Source organism: Pseudophryne corroboree, chromosome 3, assembly GCF_028390025.1.
Source record: "Pseudophryne corroboree isolate aPseCor3 chromosome 3, aPseCor3.hap2, whole genome shotgun sequence".
In the NCBI taxonomy this organism is placed as follows: domain Eukaryota; kingdom Metazoa; phylum Chordata; class Amphibia; order Anura; family Myobatrachidae; genus Pseudophryne; species Pseudophryne corroboree.
In genome coordinates this window covers 273,227,758-273,236,351 of record NC_086446.1, presented here as the reverse complement: position 1 = coordinate 273,236,351, position 8,594 = coordinate 273,227,758, and positions in this window count along the sequence as shown.

Sequence of the window (8,594 nt, the reverse complement as noted above, 5' to 3'; positions counted from 1 at the left end):
CGGTAAGACCTATTCTAAATCTGAAATCTTTGAACCTGTACATACAAAAATTCAAGTTCAAGATGGAATCACTCAGAGCAGTGATAGCGAATCTGGAAGAAGGGGACTTTATGGTGTCCCTGGACATAAAAGATGCTTACCTGCATGTCCCAATTTGCCCTTCACATCAAGGGTACCTCAGGTTCGTGGTGCAAAACTGTCATTATCAGTTTCAGACGCTGCCGTTTGGATTGTCCACGGCACCTCGGGTCTTTACCAAGGTAATGGCCGAAATGATGATTCTTCTGCGAAGAAGAGGCGTATTAATTATCCCTTACTTGGACGATCTCCTGATAAGGGCAAGGTCCAGAGAACAGCTGGAGGACGGAGTAGCACTAACCCAAGTAGTGCTGCAACAACACGGGTGGATTCTGAATTTTCCAAAATCTCAGTTGACCCCGACAACACGTCTGCTGTTCCTGGGAATGATTCTGGACACGGTTCAGAAAAAGGTGTTTCTTCCGGAGGAGAAAGCCAAGGAGTTATCCGAACTTGTCAGGAACCTCCTAAAACCAGGAAAAGTGTCTGTGCATCAATGCACAAGAGTCCTGGGAAAGATGGTGGCTTCTTACGAAGCAATCCCATTCGGCAGATTCCACGCACGAACTTTTCAGTGGGATCTGCTGGACAAATGGTCCGGATCGCATCTGCAGATGCATCAGCGGATAACCTTATCGCCACGGACAAGGGTGTCTCTTCTGTGGTGGTTGCAGAGTGCTCATCTGTTAGAAGGCCGCAGATTCGGCATACAGGACTGGGTCCTGGTGACCACGGATGCCAGTCTGAGAGGCTGGGGAGCGGTCACACAGGGAAGAAACTTCCAGGGAGTATGGTCAAGCCTGGAGATGTCTCTTCACATAAATATACTGGAGCTAAGAGCGATTTACAATGCTCTAAGCCTGGCAAAACCCCTGCTTCAGGGTCAGCCGGTGTTGATCCAGTCGGACAACATCACGGCAGTCGCCCACGTAAACAGACAGGGCGGCACAAGAAGCAGGAGAGCAATGGCAGAAGCTGCAAGGATTCTTCGCTGGGCGGAAGATCATGTGATAGCACTGTCAGCAGTGTTCATTCCGGGAGTGGACAACTGGGAAGCAGACTTCCTCAGCAGACACGATCTACACCCGGGAGAGTGGGGACTTCATCCAGAAGTCTTCCACATGATTGTGAACCGTTGGGAAAAACCAAAGGTGGATATGATGGCGTCTCGCCTCAACAAAAAACTGGACAGGTATTGCGCCAGGTCAAGAGACCCTCAGGCAATAGCTGTGGACGCTCTGGTAACACCGTGGGTGTTCCAGTCAGTGTATGTGTTTCCTCCTCTGCCTCTCATACCCAAAGTACTGAGAATTATACGGCAAAGGGGAGTAAGAACGATACTCGTGGCTCCGGATTGGCCAAGAAGAACTTGGTACCCGGAACTTCAGAAGATGCTCACGGAAAATCCGTGGCCTCTACCTCTAAGACGGGACCTGATTCAGCAGGGACCGTGTCTATTCCAAGACTTACCGCGGCTGCGTTTGACGGCGTGGCGGTTGAACGCCGAATTCTAAGGGAAAAAGGCATTCCAGAAGAGGTCATTCCTACACTGGTTAAAGCCAGGAAGGAGGTGACTGCACAACATTATCACCGCATTTGGAGAAAATATGTTGCGTGGTGTGAGGCCAGGAAGGCCCCCACGGAGGAATTTCAATTGGGTCGATTCCTACATTTCCTGCAAACAGGATTGTCTATGGGCCTCAAGTTGGGGTCCATTAAGGTTCAAATTTCGGCCCTGTCGATTTTCTTCCAGAAAGAATTGGCTTCAGTTCCTGAAGTCCAGACTTTTGTAAAAGGAGTACTACATATACAGCCCCCGGTTGTGCCCCCAGTGGCTCCGTGGGACCTTAATGTAGTTTTGGATTTTCTCAAATCCCATTGGTTTGAGCCACTCAAATCGGCGGATTTGAAATATCTTACATGGAAAGTAACCATGCTACTGGCCCTGGCTTCAGCCAGGAGAGTGTCAGAATTGGCGGCTTTATCGTATAAAAGCCCATATCTGATTTTCCATTCGGACAGGGCAGAACTGCGGACGCGTCCTCATTTTCTGCCTAAGGTGGTGTCAGCGTTTCACCTGAACCAGCCTATTGTGGTGCCTGCGGCTACTAGCGATTTGGAGGATTCCAAGTTGCTGGACGTTGTCAGGGCATTGAAAATATATATTTCAAGGACGGCTGGAGTCAGAAAATCTGACTCGCTGTTTATACTGTATGCACCCAACAAGCTGGGTGCTCCTGCTTCTAAGCAGACGATTGCTCGTTGGATTTGTAGCACAATTCAACTTGCACATTCTGTGGCAGGCCTGCCACAGCCTAAATCTGTCAAGGCCCATTCCACAAGGAAGGTGGGCTCATCCTGGGCGGCTGCCCGAGGGGTCTCAGCATTACAACTCTGCCGAGCAGCTACGTGGTCGGGGGAGAACACGTTTGTAAAATTCTACAAATTTGATACCCTGGCTAAAGAGGACCTGGAGTTCTCTCATTCGGTGCTGCAGAGTCATCCGCACTCTCCCGCCCGTTTGGGAGCTTTGGTATAATCCCCATGGTCCTGACGGAGTCCCCAGCATCCACTAGGACGTTAGAGAAAATAAGATTTTACTTACCGATAAATCTATTTCTCGTAGTCCGTAGTGGATGCTGGGCGCCCATCCCAAGTGCGGATTGTCTGCAATACTTGTACATAGTTATTGTTACAAAAAAATCGGGTTGTTCTTGTTGTGAGCCGTCTGTTCAGAGGCTCCTACGTTGTCATACTGTTAACTGGGTTCAGATCACAAGTTGTACGGTGTGATTGGTGTGGCTGGTATGAGTCTTACCCGGGATTCAAAATCCTTCCTTATTGTGTACGCTCGTCCGGGCACAGTATCCTAACTGAGGCTTGGAGGAGGGTCATAGGGGGAGGAGCCAGTGCACACCACCTGATCCTAAAGCTTTATTTTTGTGCCCTGTCTCCTGCGGAGCCGCTAATCCCCATGGTCCTGACGGAGTCCCCAGCATCCACTACGGACTACGAGAAATAGATTTATCGGTAAGTAAAATCTTATTTTTTGGAGGGGTACTGAGGAGAAATTTAAATCAATCATGGAAGCACATAATAGCTCAAGTAGTCCCGTTAAATTTACTTATAAAATGGATAGAAAAACTATGGATTTTTTGGATGTTAGAATTTCTATTTCTAATGGTGAGATTAGTACTACTGTGTTTACCAAACCTACTGATCGCAACACATTCCTTCATTGGAATAGTTGTTATTCGAAGAGTCTGAGGTATGGCTTGCCATACTCTCAGATGATTAGAATCATGAGAATTAATAATGACATTTCGACGGCTTCGACCCAGATTGATGAGCTGATTGTTAAATTTGTAGCCAGGGGCTACAAATTACAAAATCTACTCCGTGATAAAGAGAAGGTACTATCTATGGATAGAAAGGAACTATTAACAAAAAAAGCAAGAATGGTACAGAACACTAAATTACCTTGGGTCAATCAGTATCACTCACAATCGGAGACGGTTAGTAAAATTACAAAAAACCATTGGCACCTTATTAAATCAGATGAACATCTGAAACTAAATAATGTGGATTTGATGCCTTGTTATACAAGACCAAGTAATCTTAGGGATATTCTGGTTAAATCAGATATCTCAGGTAAGGGGAAACCACCGTCAAAAATTTTTCTGGCACAAGGTAGAGTTGGTTGTTATAAGTGTCCTTGCACCACATGTAAATATTTAATCAGTGGTGACACATTTTGCCATCCTCACTTAGGTACTAAGATCAAAATTCGACATTGTCTCACCTGTGAGAGTACCTATATAATATATCAGATCATATGCCCATGTCAGCTTGTTTATATTGGGAAAACCATTCGAAAATTTAAAGAAAGGATGACGGCACACCGCTCGGCCATTAGACAAGCTTTGGCCACTGGGACGAGTGATCAACCAGTCGCCAGACATTGGGTTGAATTGAAACATAATATAGCCAGCATTAAATACCGCATGATAGACCACATTCCTCTATCACTTAGAGGAGGTGATAGAGGCGCAGCGCTTCTGAGATGTGAGGCTAGGTGGATTCACAGGTTAGATGTCCTGGCCCCTCGTGGACTGAATGAGATGCTTCCCCTGTCTGGTTTCTAATGTTAACTTTTAATATATGATTAATCTACTAAGGTTTATTGATTTGCCCACTCGGGAGCATATAGTATGGCTTATTTTAGCTTTAAATTCATAAATTAATCTATATGTTTTCTAGGCTGATGAATCTTTGTGATTACAGATAATTGTCTTGTATATGCTGCTTATGATAATTTTCTTGTTTATGCTGCTTATGTTGATTATTACTACCTGGTAGGAGTCTAGTATATGCATGTATTATTGGTAAATATGACTCACAGTTGATCTGATCACTAAAAACAAAAATGTTTTGCTGTATAGATGATCTTGTATCAAGCGTATTGTTCATTCTGTTTATTGTTGTCACTATGGTGATGGGTGCGGCTATGACGTGGCGGCGAGCGGCCGCAGCGGCATGAGTCAGCGCCCATTGGTTGCTATGGTGATGGGTGTTGTTTGGACGTGACGGCGGAGAGCCGCTGCGTCACGTGTTGGCGTCCCGTTTGGCGCCCTGGCGAGCGGACTAATCATTCACTAGTGGTGGGGGATATAAGGTGAGAACTTTATTGTATAACTTGTAATCCTGACGACAATCTTTGATTGAAACGTTGATTTGCTATACGGATTGTGGCTGTTTATTTACCCGTTTCTACAAGCTGTGAGTGCCGCTGTTTACACTTCATATTTATTCATTTGTGGCTATGAGGGCACCGGGCGCAGTTATTTAAAATTGTTGGAGTGCCGGACATATTTCTATCTATCTATCTATCTATCTATCTATCTATCTATCTATCTATCTATCTATCTATCTATCTATAATATATATATATATATAATTTCTCTGACGTCCTAGTGGATGCTGGGTACTCCGTAAGGACCATAGGGGAACAGACGGGCTCCGCAGGAGACTGGGCACCCTTAAAAGAAAGATTAGGTACTATATCTGGTGTGCACTGGCTCCTCCCTACTTGCCCCTCCTCCAGACCCCAGTTAGAATCTGTGCCCGGCCAGAGCTGGATGCACCTAGTGGGCTCTCCTGAGCTTACTAGAAAAGAAAGTATTTGTTAGGTTTTTTATTTTCAGTGAGATCTGCTGGCAACAGACAAACTGCTACGAGGGACTGAGGGGAGAGAAGCAAACCTACCTGCTTGCAGCTAGCTCGTGCTTCTGAGGCTACTGGACACCATTAGCTCCAGAGGGATCGAACACAGGGCCCGACCTCGATCGTCCGTTCCCGGAGCCGCGCCGCCGTCCCCCTTGCAGAGCCAGAAGACGGAAGAACTAGGAGAAAATCGGCGGCTGAAGACTCCGGTCTTCAATAAGGTAGCGCACAGCACTGCAGCTGTGCGCCATTGCTCCCACAGCACACCACGCGCTCCGGTCACTGGTGGGTGCAGGGCGCTGGGGAGGGGGCGCCCTGGGCTGCAATATGTATACCTTTTTGGCAAAATGCACATAATACAGTTATAAACTGTATATGTGCCTAATCCCCCGCCATAAATATTATTAAAAAAGCTGGAGAAGCCCGCCGCTGAAGGGGCGGGGCTATCTTCCTCAGCACAGCCAGCGCCATTTTCTCTTCACAGCTCCGCTGGAAGGACGCTCCCCAGGCTCTCCCCTGCAGTATACACTACGAGAAGGGTAAAAAAGAGAAGGGGGGCAAATAAATTTAGGCGCAAAAAGGTGATATAAGCAGCTATTGAGGGAAAATTCACTTTGTGTTAGTGTAAATCCCTCTGTTATATAGCGCTCTGGTGTGTGCTGGCATACTCTCTCTCTGTCTCCCCAAAGGACTTTGTGGGGTCCTGTCCTCAGTCAGAGCATTCCCTGTGTGTGTGTGTGTGTGTGTGTGTGTGCGGTGTGTCGGTACGGCTGTCGACATGTTTGATGAGGACGATTACGTGGAGGCGGAGCAGGAGCCGATAAGTGTGATGTCGCCCCCTGCGGGGCCGACACCAGAGTGGATGGATATGTGGAAGGTATTAACCGACAGTGTCAACTCCTTGCATAAAAGGTTCGATGACGTAACAGCTTTGGGACAGCCGGCTTCTCAGCCCGCGCCTGCCCAGGCGTCTCAGAGGCCATCAGGGGCTCAAAAACGCCCGCTACCTCAGATGGCAGACACAGATGTCGACACGGAGTCTGACTCCAGTGTAGACGAGGATGAGACAAATGTACAATCCACAAGGGCCATCCGATGCATGATTACGGCAATGAAAAATGTGTTGCACATTTCTGACATTAACCCGGTTACCACTAAAAAGGGTATTATGTTTGGGGAGAAAAAGCAGCCAGTGACTTTTCCCCCATCTGATGAGTTAAATGAATTGTGTGAAGAAGCGTGGTGTTCCCCAGATAAGAAATTAGTGATTTCTAAGAGGTTACTAATGGCGTACCCTTTCCCGCCAACGGACAGGTTGCGTTGGGAAACATCCCCTAGGGTGGACAAGGCGCTGACACGCTTCTCAAAAAAGGTGGCACTGCCGTCTCAGGATACGGCCGCCTTAAAGGAGCCTGCAGATAGAAAGCAGGAGGCTATCCTGAAGTCTGTGTATACACACTCAGGTACTATACTGAGACCTAGAAAAATGGGTGTACACTGACAAGAATTGCACAATAAAAACAGACTGAGCAGCCTTGTTACTGCACCGGGAGGGACAAACACATAAATCCCTGTAAAATTTGGAAAATAACAACAATGTGCAGCATACAATGGCGCTGAGACCGTAAGATGTGTCCCTTGTAATGATGTAGGGAAACCAAAGTGGTTTAAAATACAGTGCATTTATTACAATGAAAACATATTGACATGCAGAATTCTCCAGTTTTGTTTAAAGATGGTGAGAGATTGATTACCAACTCATTGCACGAGCACTTTGACAAAGTCACTGTCTCCCAGTCCAAGCTGCACTCATCATGTACTTTATTTGTCCACATGTTTTTAAATAATTTTTTTAACCCATATATTGTTCATGCATGTCAATATGTTTTCATTGTAATAAATGCACTGTATTTTAAACCGCTTTGGTTTCACTCAGTATATCCCTACATCATTACAAGGGACACATCTTACGGTCTCAGCGCCATTGTATGCTGCACATTGTTGTTATTTTCCAAACTATACTGAGACCTGCTATTGCTTCAGCATGGATGTGTAGTGCTGCAGCAGCATGGTCTGATACCCTGTCAGATAACATTGATTCCCTTGACAGGGATACTATTTTGCTAACCATAGAGCATATTAAAGACGTAGTCTTATATATGAGGGATGCACAGAGGGACATTTGCCGGCTGGCATCTAGAATTAATGCAATGTCCATTTCTGCCAGGAGAGTATTATGGACTCGGCAGTGGACAGGTGATGCTGATTCTAATAGGCACATGGAAGTTTTGCCTTATAAAGGTGAGGAGTTGTTTGGGGGCGGTCTCTCGGACCTCGTATCCACAGCAACAGCTGGGAAGTCGACTTTTTTACCTCCGGTTCCCTCACAGCCTAAGAAAGCACCGTATTATCAAGTACAGTCCTATCGGCCTCAGAAAGGCAAGCGGGTCAGAGGCGCGTCCTTTCTGCCCAGAGGCAGGGGTAGAGGGAAAAAGCTGCACCAGACAGCCAGTTCCCAGGAACAAAAATCCTCCCCTGCTTCCACTAAGTCCACCGCATGACGCTGGGGCTCCACAGGTGGAGCCAGGTGCGGTGGGGGCCCGTCTCCGGAACTTCAGCGACCAGTGGGTTCGCTCACAGGTGGATCTCTGGGTTCTATAAGTGGTATCTCAGGGATACAAGCTGGAGTTCGAGGCGTCTCCCCCTAGCCGTTACCTCAAATCAGCCTTGCCAGCTACTCCCAAGGAAAGGGAGGTAGTACTGGCGGCAATTCACAAGCTACCTTCAGCAGGTGATAATCAAAGTTCCCCTCCTTCAACAGGGACGGGGTTACTATTCCACAATCTTTGTGGTACCGAAACCAGATGGTTCGGTGAGACCCATTCTAAATTTGAAATCCTTGAACACTAATATAAGGAAGTTCAAGTTCAAAATGGAATCGCTCAGGGCGGTTATTGCAAGCCTGGAAGAGGGGGATTTTATGGTGTCACTGGACATCAAGGATGCTTACCTACATGTCCCCATTTACCCACCTCACCAGGAGTACCTCAGGTTTGTGGTACAGGACTGCCATTACCAATTCCAGACGTTGCCGTTTGGTCTGTCCACGGCACCGAGGGTATTTACCAAGGTAATGGCCGAAATGATGATACTTCTTCGAAAGAAGGGAGTTATAATTATCCCGTACTTGGACGATCTCCTTATAAAGGCAAGGTCCAAGGAGCAGTTGTTAGTCGGAGTAGCACTATCTCGGGAAGTGCTACAACAGCACGGCTGGATTCTGAATATCCCAA